The sequence below is a fragment of the Notamacropus eugenii genome, chromosome 1, assembly GCF_028372415.1.
Source record: "Notamacropus eugenii isolate mMacEug1 chromosome 1, mMacEug1.pri_v2, whole genome shotgun sequence".
NCBI lineage: Eukaryota > Metazoa > Chordata > Mammalia > Diprotodontia > Macropodidae > Notamacropus > Notamacropus eugenii.
In genome coordinates, this window is record NC_092872.1 from 372,745,937 (window position 1) to 372,762,310 (window position 16,374).

Sequence of the window (16,374 nt, forward strand, 5' to 3'; positions counted from 1 at the left end):
CCCGTTTCTTTTGCCAGGTTTACTTTGGCTTTAGTGCCCCCAGTGGAATGACTGGGCAAATGTTGTGTGTTACTTTCACAATATTGATATGCTTCTCACTCCCTACCCCCAGCTACATAGCTTTGAATTTCACATAGCTTTAACCATAAGTGGAACCAAGTACATTAAGAGGACCAGTTTTAGTAAAGGTGTAGTGGCTATATCTATCAACATCAGCTCTCACACAGTGTGGATGTTACTATGTATAATGTTCTCCTAATTCTGCTCACTTCATTCAGCATTAGTTCATAAAAGTCTTTCCAGGTTTTTCAGAAGTCCACCTATTTGTCATTTCTTATAGCACAATCATATTCATTGCATTCATATACCACAACTTCTTTAGTCAGTCAACAACTGATGGGCATCCTCTCAATTTCCAGTTCTTGGCCACCACAAAAAGAGTTGTTATAAATATTTTTCTACATGTGAGTTCTTTTGCAATTTTTATGATCTCTTTAGGATAGAGCCTAGAAGCATTATTGCTGGGTCAAAGGGTAAGCACATTTTTATGGCCCTTTGGGCATAGTTCCTAACTGCTCTCCAAGATGGTTGGATCAGTTCACAGCTCCACCAACAATAAATTAGTGTTTCAACTCTCCCACATTTTCTCCAACATATGAAATGTTTTTCTTAACCAAACGGGGAATAGAGATAATTACAAAAGATAAAGTAGATATTTTTGATCAGGTTAAACTGAAAACTTCTTCTGCACAGACAAAATTAATGAATTTAGGATAAAAAGGAATGTTTAATGGGAAAAATTGTTTCTGTCAAATATCTCTGATAAAGATATTGTATCTAAGATAAATAGACAATAAATATAAATTTTTACATATAGATTGATATAGATATAGTATGCATGTATATATCTATGTGTATATTTCCACAAATATATAGGTGTATGTATATATGTTATAAATACACATATACACACATAGGTGTATATATCATATCATTATATATTACAATATAATATATTATTTTGATGTTTTATTAATTTCCGTGATATTAATTTAAAATGTCCAAATCTTTGAAATAAATTTGATACAGTATTAGAACTATACAACTTATCACAACTTCTACAAAGTGCTTTACTTTGCTTAACTCATCTCAGGCAATCACTAATAATATTATTAGTAATGTTATTCATATATTTATTTATTTTTCACCAGACCTGTGATTTCACTGATGAGGTGCTTCCTTTACCAAGGCAAATCAACATCTTGGCAACTTATTATCATAGAAAGTTGCCCAGGGACCCTGAGAAGTTATACAGCCAGTATGAGTCAGAGGCAAGATTTGAACTGGGCCAAGTCTTCCGTACTTTGAGGACAGTTCTCTACCTCGAGGCCATATTGTCTTTTGTTACTATTATTATTACTATCCAAAACAACAAACATTTATTCAATGTCTATCTTGTGCCAAGAACTGTATTAAAATTAGCATGCCCTCAAGGAGTTTACAATCTACTGGTGGGATGTGTGTATGGGGAGGCAACATGTAAAGGCAGGAAAGAGATGAGGGTGGGGAATTAGGGGTGGGGGAACGCCAGAAGGTGCTTGTCAGGGCATCTGGTTCCTGAATTCCTTATCCATCTTCCCCTTCTGTTCAAATGAACTATTATATACTCTGACAAGAAGATTTCATTTTGTCCCTGAACTGATTGCCCAAAAGCTTTACAACATGGTTCCACAACCTAGTTCCTAGAACAAATATATTAATATCCAGTGCTGTTTCTCTTCACCTTTTATTTATTCTGTTTCTTTTAAATAATAATAGTTTATGTGTGTATATATATATATACATATAAATGTATATATAGATACACACACATATAAAGATATATATGTGTGTATATATATTTATATATACCCTTTAAGAGTTAGAGTGCAGCCACAGAGTCCATCCCACTTACAATGACACTTATGAACTTAAATTTTCCTCCTTACTCAATTTCCCACTCAGTCTTATCTCCCTTGTCACCCATGCTTACTGTATTTGTATAGATAAAGATCATGGGTTTTATTACTGGCAGCTTTTTTTGATTTTATCTCCTGTGAATTTCTGAATGTCTAATGATATTCTTCTCCATATAATATAGTTACTCTCAATGCTATCCAAATGAACAATTTGTTTCTCTATTTCTGATTGTTCTTCAGTTGGTATTAGCTAAATTTAATCTTTAATTTAAAAATTCTTTATCCAGCCTCTTCTTTCCCCTAAGCCCCAAGTCATTAATATCTTTAAATACTTTATTATACTAGGGGAGCTTCCCTGTGGTGAATTCTTTCATAAAGAAATTTTTTTTTTTAACAATGTGAATAATCATTCCCTAGTTTATTTACTAATAGTATGCATAGTATCATATCGATTTTTCCTAAAGTCAGGATTTCTATGATCTTCTCTTAGGAAGAAACACAAACTCGCAAAACAGCTTGTAAATAAACATTTTAAGATAATTGTTTTATGTAAAATATGTCACATAAAATTAATTTTTAGGAGAATATTTAATCCTAGATATTTGGGTTTTAGAGTTTTTCCAAAAGCATGTTTAGGAAAGTTTTTAGATTTGATTTTTGCTCAACTCTTTCATTTTTCCACTTTTTATTTTTATATCACTTATTTCTGAATATATACTTCTTAGTTCACCATCTATACAAACAGGGAATTAAAAAAAAATTAAAGAATCAGCAAAATTAACTTCTATATCTGCCAAACTTGTTAGTGTATGTAATATTCTACAATCTATAGTTCCTCACTTCTGCAAAATATAGATTTTTACATTATTTTTAATTTTGCATTTATAATTAAAATATAAACTCTTTCCTTCTCATACCACTGGTGATTGAGTATTCATTAAGGGGTAGTAACAAATATTATCTTTTAAATAACTAAAAAAAGTTTCCAACTCTCCACCGCCTACCTCACCTAATTAAGTACACACTTCATACACTGCTGATTGCTACTCAGGACTACTATGGTGGGTCATCAGGGATAGTAAAACATGAAACAGAAGCCACAGAAAAACTTGAGAACTCTTTCATTCATTATTTCACCACATTCAACTGAAATCCCCTTTCATTTATGCAGTAAGAAAGGCAGGACTGTCATATTATGTTTCCTTCTCCTATTTCAGTGATGAGCTCTCTTCAAGAATTAAAATCCTGAATAACTGAGTAGGTAGACAATGTTGTTATGGTCATGCCTGAAATACATTTCTGTAATATAAAGTAGATGTATAAATGATAGTGGTTTGTTGTTTGTTTGGTTGGTTTTTTTTACCTGAAAATTGCTTAATCATTTTAAGTGCTAGAGTCCGCCCAAAGTACCACTCTCTGGCCTGGAAGGATTTTTTTTTTTAAAGATCTCAGAGCACACTAATCAGCAAATATGTATTAAATACCCCCTAAATGTTAGGCCTTGTGCTAAGCCATGGAGAATAAATAAAGACAAAAATGAATCCATTTCTGCCCTACATTCTACTAGGGGAAAACAAAAAGTAAAATGCATATCTATAGATAAGTTGTCCGATTTCAGCCTTGGCTTGTGAAATAGATGAGTGGTGATACTGGTGGTGGTGATCATGTAGAGTCTAATCTTGCTAGTTCAGATGGATACCAAGACTCTTCTTTGTTCAAAAGGAGAGTTTGGAGTGGTAGAGGAGAAAAACTGATCTAAGAGAGAAAAGATAGGTGTATCTGATGAAAGAAGTCTAGGGGATGGAGAGAACCATTTGGAAAGTGATGAATACCAATTACAACATTCTGTTATACAATAGAAAACAAATGAAAATATATATGTTTAGATAGATAGAGACATAGATACATAGATAGGTAGGTAGATACATAGACAGACAGATACATATTATGGTTGCAGCTAAGAAAGCTAGTATAACAGTCATGAGATAATTGATTTGGATCTGGAAAGGAATGTGGAGATCATTTAATTTAGCCGTAGCATTTTTTAGACATGGAAACATTGGCCAAGACAGTTTTAAGTAATTTTCCAAGGGTCATTCAATAAATAAGAAGCAAAGTCTGATATTTAAGCCCAGGTCCTCTGATTCCATATACCCCACCAAAATGCAGATGTTTGCACTGTATCATTCTGAGGAAGTAAGATGAAGGGAAGGGGAGAGAAGAAAGGATGTAGATCACAATAAAGGAGGATGCCAATATCGGTTATTTGGGGGTCCTTCAGGAAGGATAGAAAGTCAAATTTCCAATTTCCACTAGTTTATAAAGGTCATATAAACAAATTATTAACGGATTAAGTCTAAGGGTGCCTCTAAGCAATGAAATCCTACTAAATTAGGCAAACGCACATTGGGGCCTAAGAGCAAAAAGTAATAAAGGTTAATTTTATTTATGCTGGAAAATGACTTCAGGGAATTCTTGGTATTAATGAATCATGCTAACTAAAAATAGGCATGACTAATTTTGATGATTACAAGGGATGATTCAATTTTTAATAAATCAAAAATAAATATCTTACTTTTCTGTTTTGTGTGGGTCTTGTCACTGTCAATGAATGTAACCATAATCTCTTTGTTTTGACTTTAATCTCTTCAGAAACATATTCAGTCTATTCTCTGGGACTAAGCCAGAATTATCTCCTATTTTTTGACTAGATTTCTCTAAAACCCTTTGGCAGTTCTTTCCTTCCTTCCTTCCTTCCTTCCTTCCTTCCTTCCTTCCTTCCTTCCTTCCTTCCTTCCTTCCTTCCTTCCTTCCTTCCTTCCTTCCTTCTTTCCTTTCTTCCTTTCTTTCTTCTTTTTCTCTCTCCTTCACTCCATCTCTTGTTTCATTCCTTCTTTCTTCACTTTGATTTTTAGTGTTTGACAGATTATTTTTATAAGCCTGTCATTTTCAAAGCTCTTCATCCCTATAGAACCTTTCATTGTAACAAAGAAGCACAGTAAAGTAAAATAGATTAATTAAACATAATCCTTATTTGACACCCATAGTCTACTCCCAACTTCCCAGCGGAAGGGAGCTGTTTCCTTATTAGTCCTCAGGAGTCAAGACTAGTTATTTAATTGATTTAAATTCTAATGTCTTTTAATGTTGCTTCATTTACACTACTGTGGCCTTATGAATGTTGTACTCTTGATTCTGCTTACTTTTCTCTCTCTGTCAGTTCAAATAAATCATCTCAAACATAACTAAATTCTTCAAATTTATAATTTTTTTCTGTATTTTATTATATAAAGGGACCTTTCTGTCATTGAACTTCTTGAGAGTATTTGACCAATAAGAAATTGGCAGACTAAATGATATAAAGTTGGACTAACTTTTTCCACGTAGTTCCAAATAGTTTGCCATAATGATTACAACTCATGGCTCCACTAAAAGTATATTAGTATATGCCTGCCTTCCCATATCTGCCCCATCATTGACTATTTCTATGGATCTTGGATGGATTTTTTTTGTCATTTTGCCAAATTTTTTCAGCTTGAGGTGACACCTCAGGCCTTTGTTTTAATTTACATGTCTTTTATTATTAATGATTTGGAGTGGCTTTTCATGCGTTTTCCACGTTTCCCTCAAAGGCTCACCTACTGATCAATTGAACATTTGTTGTGAAAGCATGTATCATCTTTCTACTTAATTCTTGCCCTCCCTTTAAAAACCACTAAGTGCCACGTTATCTTTCCCATGGGTCAGGCTACTACAGTGATGTTTTTTGTCCTATTTTTCGTTTTTTTCCTCCTTCATTTAGACATGTGTAAAATTCTCCTGCTGGTACTTCAGAAAGTGTCCTAAATGATTCTCCTCTCCTCTCTCTGTTGCCATGGAGTCCTGCTGACCTATCTTCCACCTGTAGCAATGCAATTTTCAATCACTCCTAAAAGGATTCTGTAGGGGGGTAGACGTCATTGCTATTTTGGGTTAATCTCTTTCTTTTTTGACTCTCATTTTATTTCTCATTTTCATCTTTCTGTTAGGACTTTTTCTTTTTTTGCTGCTATAACTCTCCTTTCACCCAAATCTCTGTTCCCTTTTGTTGCCAGTTCCACCTTTCTTACTACTTATATTCAGTCTGTATTCTGCTTTTGGTCCTTTGTGCGCTCTCTCTCTCTCTCTCTCTCTCTCTCTCTCTCTCTCTCTCTCTCTCTCTCTCTCTCTCTCTCTCCCTCCCTCCCTCTCTCTCTCTCTCTATCTCTCTTCCTCTCTCCCTTCCTCCCTCCTTCCCTCCCTCCCTTTTTCTCATAGATCTCTGTTGGGTTCTGGCCTCTGGGGACTCTTTTTCTTTAAAACATCACCTCTGCTGTACAAACTTTCCTTATTAACCCTGCCTTGCTGTAATCATTTGGTCTCAATAATGGAATATTTAGTTTCCCCAAAAATAAATTTTATACGTGTTTTATTTGCAAAACAAGTAGTACAGTAGACAGGGCACTGGTGTGGGACTCAGAGGATGCAGGTTCTAATCTGAGCTTTGAGATTTACTCTAGCATCTTTATGACCTTGGGCAAGTTACCTGGGTCTTGGTTTCCTCTTTTAAATGAGTGGGTAATAATATCTCACTCTTGAGGTCCCTCCTATCATTAAGGTTATAATCCCATGACCTCCTATGATTTCATGATCCTTTTATACATAGCTTCATCAATGCATCCTTTTTATCTTTCCTCTGGACTTTCATGTCCTGACTCCTCCATTATATGCTATACTCCTTCAGAGCAGAGAGAGACAGAGAGAGAGAGGAAGAGTCTCATTTTTGTTTCACATTACTTATATAACTTTGTTCCCAAATAATTGCCTCCTGTTGTCCCCCTTCTTTCTGGAAAACAGCAAGTGGCATCATCTCAGGCAAAATGTAACTGAGTTGAAAAGGTCAACCACAAGCAAGCCACAGTGAGTGTCAAGGTGGAATACACATTTCTCGGAAGCTTACACAGTGCATGCATTACTGGTTTTCACTGTGCAATATCTTTTCCAAGGCTAGCAGAATTATGAAAACATCAATTTAGCCGTTATTGACTTTTCAGCCAGAATACCAAGAAAGTCTTAGAGCAGCTTCCATAAATTAAATTTGGCCACCTAGCTTCCAGACTGACAGGCTCCTACATCATTGACAGAGAAGACAGGGGAAAGCAGTTTTCCCAGCTGTTTCTGTAAATGATGTGCACTGTGTTCACAACCATTAGCAGGTGGAGAATTTGAAGTGTGGATAGATTGCAGAGCTGCCTGTTTTAAAAATGCATAAGCACTTTGTGAGTTTGCAAAGTCATGTTTCACTGGGCTCAGTTTGAATTTTTCATGGGTGAAGAGATAGTCTAGCTTTTCCTGTTTTAGCCCATCTCTACCATCAGGCATTTTGGAATGAAAACTGCAGTAGAGGGAGCCAAGATTAATCACATATGCCCCTCACTGGTCCTCCCATTTTTCTAATATACCCTAATATACCCAAAGGTTATATACAGCTATAGCCTTTGCAGCAGATCTCTCTTTGATTTCCCTTATCCCTTATAAACTAAAAGAAAAAAAATTCCAAAATTTATATACAGCACATCTCATTGATTTCCCTTATCCCTTATAAACTAAAAAAAATCCCTCCCCCTTCTGAAAAAAAATCCCAATCTCCCTTAATACTAGTGCATTGGGTCTAAGATTATCTCTAATTCATCCTCTTGTATATCTTGTCTGCATGTTGTTGGTGGCATTGTTAGCCAGTCATCTTCCCCCAATAGAATGGGAGCTCCTTGAGAGCAGGAGTTAATTTGGTTGTTGTTGTTGCTAATCATTATTATTCACCTTTGTTTGTATCCCCAAATGCTTATTTCTCATGGTGCCTAGTACTTAGTAGATACTTAATAAATGTATGTTGATTCACTTGATTCCATGTATCAGACTTAGATTGCAAGGACCAGTCTTCAAATAAAACTTGGAGGTTTCTTCTCCTTCCATGGACCACCAAAAACTTCAGATGCATCTGAGCAGTAGCTTTACCAACTGTCTCTAAGAACTTAGAGCAAGATGAAATATGGTACAGTGGAAAGAGCATTAGCTCTGGGGTTACCAGTGTACCTCTGACCCTATCTGTGACTTCTTGAGCAAGTCACTCCCTTCAGAAAAGAGCTTCATGTTCTTTAACCATAAAGGAAGAGGGTTGGACAAAGTGCCTTCTGAGGTCCTTTCCAACTCAAGATTCCTTAATGATTGTATTCATCTATATTCATCAATTCAGAGTCTCTCCTACAGGAAGGGATGGCCCTATAGTCACAATTTGGCAGTGTAGACACCAGCAGTAAGTTTAATGGTCCAGGGTTTGAGACCAAACATTACATTAATTTTCTATTTGCCTCAGTTTTTCCATCTGTAAAATGGGGATAACAATAGCAACTAACTTCCAGGTTGTTGTGAGGATTAAATGAAATAAATGCAAAGCATTTAGCATCTGCACTGGACACACACACACACACTACTATTATTTCAAAACCAGTATTTCTTCTTGCAGACTTTTTTTAGTCTGCCACAATACTTGGAAAGATTTATGGAAAAGTCAGTCCTGAAAATGACTTCTGTTGTAGCTTTATTCTATATAATATGAAGGGGAGGGTACATGACAGGCAGAGGCCACCCCTGTAAGTTGATAGGAGCCAATTCATATTCAGCTTGCAATTCTGGCCTGGTCTGCCCGTGGAGTTAGTGTTCTTAACCAGCCCTACCCTAAGCCCATTCTTCTATATACAAGTCAACCAAGGGCCTTTTTACTACTGTAACAATTATAATGATGACCAATTATTTTTCTCCAATAAAATATAAATTCTTTGAGGGCACAGGCTATTTTATTTTTGTTTATGTATCCTTTGCACCTAGCTCCATGGTGGGTAAACAATAGATGCTTAAGAAATGCTTATTGATTTATTTGATTAATTATTGTCTCATTGAAACCATGCAAGAAAGAAGTAGAAATGAAATTGTGGCAAGAGAACAAAGAGGAATATCATAGTTTGGGGGATGGAATAAAAATTAAATGGCACCTATTCTAAGCCTTTCATTTTACAGAGGAGGAAACTAAGGTCCATAGAAATCAAGTGACTTGCCCAAGATCACATGAGCACGAGTTATGAATTCTAGGATCTCAACCCAGTGTTTCAGACTTACAATGCAGTTCTTTGCTCACTGTATTAAGGACAATTGAGGAGGCTAGATATGCTTCTCTAGATTCAGTGGGACAACTGGACTTCAATAATCTCTGTCCCCATATAGAGCAAAAAGTTCTCAGCCTCATTCTGAGTTCTAATTCTGAGTTGTGAAAGCTAAGTCTCAGTAAATATTTTCCCAGAGTAATAGAATTCTCTTTAGATTTTCTCTCAGTAAACCACCCCTACACTAATAGAAATATAAAACACAAAGTCCAATTTGGATCTTTAAATTCTGGATGCAAAACTTTGTTTAAGATACGATTGAATGTGAAAGAAGTCAAAATAGAGAATCGGGCTTATTTCTTAAGACTCTGCCCTCCCTACCCCCTTTTTAGTACAAGTGGGCAATCTATTTATATTTGACATAAGTAGGCAAACTACTGCATGGGTTTTATTCCACAGAATGTGTTTAATTCTGTTCATAGAAGATTTTTTTTATTTTTATTAACAGATGGGGTTTCCAATTCAATTGGATTCTGATATCAAAGAAATTCCAGAAAGATGATCCCTTTTTCTTAGAGCAGGGATTCTTCATATTTTGTATGTTGTGGATCACTTGGTCAATCCGGTAGAGTCTGTGAACCCCTTCTCAGAATGATGTTTTTAAATAATTTAAAGAAATGCAGAATTTCATGTAGAAGTTAATGAAAATCACAACTTATTCTTTTTCTCATCCAAATCCATGGAACCCCTGAAATCTGTATAAAACATCACAAGTTGAGAACCTCATTTTAGAGGGATGGAGGAATTAATTTAAAAGACAAACTATTTTTCTCTTGCCACTTCATAGTGAATGCTTTCCTTGTGTTAGTTTGGTTTTGAAGATCCAAACCAAGTGATTCCAGCAGTTGTTAAGACACAAGATAATGCTTTTAGGTCTAGAATGAATTTCAGAGGCCAACTGGCCCAAGTTTTTTTTATTTTATAGGTGAGAAAATGGAGTCCAAGTCCAGCTGGTCCAGCTAGTGAATCAAGAATGACTGGAGTTTATTACACAAGGGAGTGACACGATCAGGCCTTTACTTTAGAAAGATCAATTTGGTAGGTGAGTAGAAGATGGACCAGAGTAGGGAGAGGATTGAACAAGGAAAACCAGACTATTAGTCAGCTATTATAATAGTTTAGGTATAAGTGATGAGGATCTACACCAAGTGGTCACAGTTTCAGAAGAGAGAAGGGGCCACATATGAGAGATATTACGAAGGTAGCAAAATCACCAGGACTTTTCCAGAGAATGGATAAGGTGGCAGGGGAGGGAAGGGTGGTGAGAGAGAGTGAGGAATTGAGAAAGACGCAATTCATGTTGGTTCCCTCAACAATCATAGAAAAGCTATGAATGGTAGGAAGAGAGGAATATTGAGGGGAAAGACAATGAGTTCCATTTTGGATATGTTGATTTTAAGATGTATATGGGAAATCTAGTTTGAAATGTACAATAAATGGTTGGAGTTGTGAGACTAGACATTAGGAAAGAGGCTAAGACTAGACAAAAATATCTGTGAATCACTAACATAGAGATGCTAATTGAATCCTTGGGAACCGATGGGATGAACAAAGAAAATAGTATAGAAAGAGGACAAAGCCTTGGAGGACCCTTGCTCAGGCTAGGCATCTTCCATCTGCCCAAAGGAAGAATTTCCACCTGTCCCAGGACGAGGAAACTTCCACCTCCTTCTGCTAGCTCAGTCTCCCACCTGGGATGTGGAAAACCTCTAGTGCAAAGAACAGTAACCCTCCATTAGACTTCAGGCCTCTCATCTCCTGTTGTACCTGTCCTTTGATGACAGAGAAGTGGTTCCTTCCACTCAAAGATGAACATTCTCACACATGGTCATACTCTTCATGCTCCACTGAATTCTTTTAGACCATCATCCAAAACTCATTCCACCTCTACCACTGATTTCTTCATTTCTATTCACCTTTAACTTACCCCTTCCCCAATCCCTCCCACCTAGACCTTCAATGGTACTCTCCGGAAAGCATCAAACCTTCCCTTATTTTAAATTTTTGTTCTCACTCATTTCTTCTATCTAGAAGCTATTACTGAAATGGCTTCCTCTTAATGACTCACACCCCCTATACAACCTTTTCAGTACTGGCTTCACCTTTATTCATTCTCCTCAGTCCACTGGTTGGGGTCAGCAAGCTGGAATATCCCTTGCTCCCCATTGCCACATCCAGGTTCTCCCCCTTCCTCCATCACACCTCAATTCTCTCCCTTGCCCTCTCCCCTGCACCAATCAGTGTCTCATCATCTTCCTGTCTTGACTTCTTGGTGAGTCAATTCAACTCTACACTGTCTTCATCTCTGAAATCCCTAATCCCCATATCAAAGCCAAGCCTCAGTCTTGGATCACTCCCACAATTCTTTGCCTTCACTCAATATCACTCCATATCTCTTCTCCCCTTTGTAGCTAACCTCCGTTAAAAGGCTATCTGTAGTAGGTACCTTCATTTTCTTTCCTTTTACTCTCTTCTTAAGCCCTAACAAATTTGCTATCCAACCTCATCATTCTATTAAAACTGCTCTCTCCAAATTTACAAATGCTATTTTAGTTTCTAAATTCAGCGGTCTTTTGTCAATTGTTATTGTTTTTACCTTGCTGCAGACTTTGACACTAATTATTCACTTTCTCTTCCTTGATACCTTCTTGTCTCTAGGTTTTTGGGATACCACTCTCATTTGATTTCCTCTTTCCTATCTGACTGCTGTTTCTCTATCTCTTTTACTGGATCCATCTCTCATCATAGGTGTGTCTTAAGATTCTGCATTTAAAAATATTATTGTGAGAAGGGTTCCATAGGCTTCACTACACTGCCACAACGCCAGTGATATGAAAAAAAAAATTAAGAACCATTGCTCTTGGGCAAGAGTAAATCTAGTGCTACATCTATGAGACACTCCTTTTGATGTCCATTCTCGAAGAGGACCATGACATCAAGATAATGACATGACTTGCAGTTGACTTTGATTTGAGTGAGGGAAGGCTGTGCAACTTTACTTTCTTCTCGTGAGACAAACACAACCTGTGGGTGAGTAGCAGCTTTCCTCCTCCTCCTCTTCCCCCTCCCCCTCATCCTCTTCCTCCTTTTTCTCCAGTGTTCCACTCCCAAAAGCTACCTTTTTTCCTCTGAGTTTACTGGCTACATTTCTTGCTCAAAGATCAAGCCTCAAACCCGATTCACTCTGGAGCTCATAGAGTGGACAAGTCCCCACCCACTTAGCACAGAGTAGATTTACATACTAAATAGTAATTATTTCTCTTTTACCCAGGAACTCTAAGGGTCTTCTCTTCCCAATTTGATTTTTTTTTCTATTAAAGGGGCCATCCCTTGAGCAACTACTTAAAAGAAGCCTATTCATTGAATGGGTTCAAAGTGAGAATGCTTTAAGACCTTTGCCTGAAAGCATCAGGGTCTCACATTACATCATGGGTCATCTCCAGTCATCCTGATGGATATCAGGCCACTGGACCTAGGTGACTCAGGAGAAGAAAGTGAGGTTGATGACCTTGTACAGCTTTCCCTCACTCAAATTAAAATCAACTGCAAATCATGTCATCATCTTGATGTCATGGTCTTCTTTGAGAATGAAGGACAAACACAACAATCCATTTTGATATTTTAAGCAAAGATCTGCCTCTCTCAGTCTCATTTTCTCTGTACTTAAACATTCCTTTTTTCCTCATAGGCAGGATCTGATTCTCCTTCTCCATTCTGATTGTTTTCATGATATCATAGACTTAGAGCTAGAAGGGACATAATGGCTCAGATGGGCCAACTCTTTCCTTTTCCAAATAGTGGACACTTCCTAAATGAAAAGTCTCAATTTACTATGGAAAAAAAAAACAAACAGCAACAACAACAACACGTTATTCCAAGTTACTAATCAAAAACTTTGAAGTGCAGATGAAGAAATTAATCTCAAACATCACATGACTAGAAAGTAGCAAACTGAAGTCTTTTCAAAACAGAACGTTATTCATTGTATTTTATTAGTGTCTTTGGAGCCACTCCAGTTTGTCAAAGTCCTTCCAAATATGTGATGCCTAGAACTGAATATAATATTTCAGATGTGTTCTAACCAAGGCACAGTAAAGTGGGGAAAGAAAACATGGTGGTCTTTATAGTAGGCATTAAAGGTGTTTGGGCATCACTGATGACATGCGCGTTGCATAGGAGCAGAGTTGGAGAGGGAGCAGAAGGAGATCATAAAATCATAGATTTAGAGGCTAAAGGAACTTCTCAGAACCAGGCTCTTGATTTAAGAAATGAAGAAACTACAGTCTAATAAAGTTATGCAACTAGCCCAGAGCCTCACAACTAGTGAGTTTCTGAGTTAGAATTCAAACTCAGGTCTTTCTGACTCCAAGTGCACTCTCCACTAGACTATACCATGATACTCTTCATAGATCCACTAAAGAAACTGCCAAGCACTTAGACTTAATGAACACTTAATGAACTTTTATGAACAAAAATATTATCAATACTCATATGGTGTTTTGCACAGTAAATTCAATGAACAATTCAGAATGAGGGTAGATATTTTAGCCAGAAAATGACAACAGGAAAAAAAGATTTTTCAGGCTAGTTCCTTGGAATAAAGTGTTTTTTTCCCAGTAAATTGGGGCTTATCAATTTTTAATCAATAGAGGGAATTACTTCCTCTACTGTTGAAACCTTAGCAAAAGACAAGTGAAAGCTTACTGTTGCAATTGGAAGCAGAGAAGTATTTAAAAGGAACTATATAATACCTTCAGGTGCTAGAATTTGAAAATTCTGGGGCAGTCAAAGATTCTGGAGGTTTAGAAGGAGAGTCCTGAGAGCCTTCCCATGGTTCATGACAGACAAGCGTAGGTCTGTGTGACTGTACAGGGTATATGAGTTTGAATCAGGCATAGACCACTTCCAGCCTCTTCTTTTTCCTGAATTCTTGAATTTTTCAAGGATGATAAGTACCTAGGGAAAGGGAGACACATCTTATAATTCTTCCAAACAGGATGAGAAGGATTTAATATCATCACTTCGGAACATTTTTTAGCATCTACTGTCACGTCTTTCTATCAGACCTCACCTTCATCCAAAATGTACTAATTCTTTATAGTTTTCTATGTTTAAATATACTATAAAGAGTGGACCTTGGAGTCACCACAACTTGCATTTAAGTCTTGCCTCTGACACAAGCTAGCTGTGTGACAATGGGCAAGTTACTTAACCTCTTAGAAGCCCAGACAACTCTTTAAATTTTAGGCTAAGGTGGCAGAAAGAGTTTTCTCACCTGAAATTCCCTAATTCAATGAAATCACAGCCGCAATTCTTCCATTCATCCGGACCTTCTCCATTTCTCTAAAAACATGAGAGTAGCAATGATATAAAGTATTAAAATTTGGAGTAACATAGCATGTTTCAGAGGAAAAACATATGGTATTCCAACATCAGGTAGTAATATCACCTGAAATAAATTAAAAGTAATTATTTTGAGTTGAATGGAAGCTCAGATGACATTTCAACCCATGATTATCTCAGCATTCCATGAGGAAATGGCCTGTTCCTGTGCCAGTTTCCTAGCTTGCACAAATTTGGAGAACTCTGTGAAGTTTTCCAGATGGTCACTTTTGCCTCCCTTAAACACACTGCTGTTGATTTCTTTAAAATGTCTCCTGAGGGAAAATAAAGATTCCCTGTGGTGGGGGAAGGAATGAGAAGAGATCTCACCACATTTAGGAGGTTCACAGGGTCACACAATTTAGAAGTTCATGCAATTTTTATTTCTTGTCTAATAACCAAATTCTTACTGCAGTTGGTCAAACCCAGAAAAGTTTCCAGAAAATAGAAACTGTCTTTCTATATGCTTAATTGTAAACTTCATTTTCAAACTTTTCCCAGAAGAATAAGGCTGCTTTACCTTTATGTTAGAGTGAAATGTCCTATAGAAGATAAACACTGAAAAAGTTTCACCTTTCTTCTCATCAGAGTTGAAGAGCTGGAATCTATTAGCAAAAGTCCAATGGGGAGGTAGCAAGAAAGACAAATTTCACCTTCCTAAGGAGAAATAGTTTCCTCAGAGAACATGCTGGCAAAGAGAGGAGGCCTTTTCCAGTCTCATTCTTTGCAGGAATTAGCTGGTGAATGTTGAGCAGATTTCTCTGTGGTATTTCTCTGATGTTTATTTACAATAGCCTGTGATAACTAGGATGCTACCACTGTTGGTCTTCCTTTTGGTTAATTAGATTACTGCATTTAATTTAGTAGGTCCATAAATATGATGATTTCACCGTCCAATTATGACAACTTGTTTCAATGAATGGATCTCAGTTGGAGATAATTCTCATATTGGGAATTTATTTCACTAGGTTTACAGGTCAATCAACAAAGATCTTGGGATTCCCTCTCCTAGAATTTAAACAGACAAAAAAATTATTGCTAATGATAGCTGACATTTATATGCCCTTGAAGATTTACAAAATACTTTAAATATATGATATCATTTGAAATAGTCTTGATAGGATTTTCCTCCCATTTTGTAAATTCAAAAATTAAACTCATAGAGGTCTCACAGTGAGTAAACATTTGATTTGCGATTTTAACTTATACCTGTCCAGACTCTTATTTCAGTTCTTTATCTACTACATCACATAGCATGCAAGTTATATAGGAAATATTCAACATTTAATCTTATCAGTCAACAAGCATTTATCAAGTGCTTACTATATATCTGACTGCATGTTAAGCAATGAGAATTAACAAGACATGAATGTCATCCTTGCCCTCGAAGAGTTCCCATTCCATTGGGAAAGGCGACATGCAAGCATCTGTGTATATATGGAATATATGCTGAATAAATGGCAGCTTATCACAGAGTGAAGGCATCAGTCAGGAAAAGAGGCAGTAGGGTCACAGAGTCAGACACAACTGAACAATAACAACAAAATGGTAAAGAAACCATTGTCCATCATACACACACCATATTTCCTGGATAACTCTAGTTTCTTACTGTGGGATGGATCAGGATTGGGTTCCTTCTTAAATTAGCACATTTGTTTGTTTGTTTGTTTTTCTCAGTGGTGAAGGAGAGGGAGGGAATAAACATTAATTAAGTGCCTCCTATGTGCAGGTGCTGTACAATTACAATCTCATTTAATCCTTACAACAGCCCTGGGAGGAAGGTGCTATTATTATCCTCA

The 16,374-nt window shown here is 36.7% G+C and overlaps 1 protein-coding gene across 2 annotated transcripts in view; it reads left to right on the forward strand.

Moving 5' to 3' along the window:
- Nucleotides 1–16,374, forward strand: part of KCTD16 (potassium channel tetramerization domain containing 16) — a 342,071-nt gene that overhangs the window by 311,910 nt on the left and 13,787 nt on the right. The window lies entirely within an intron of this gene.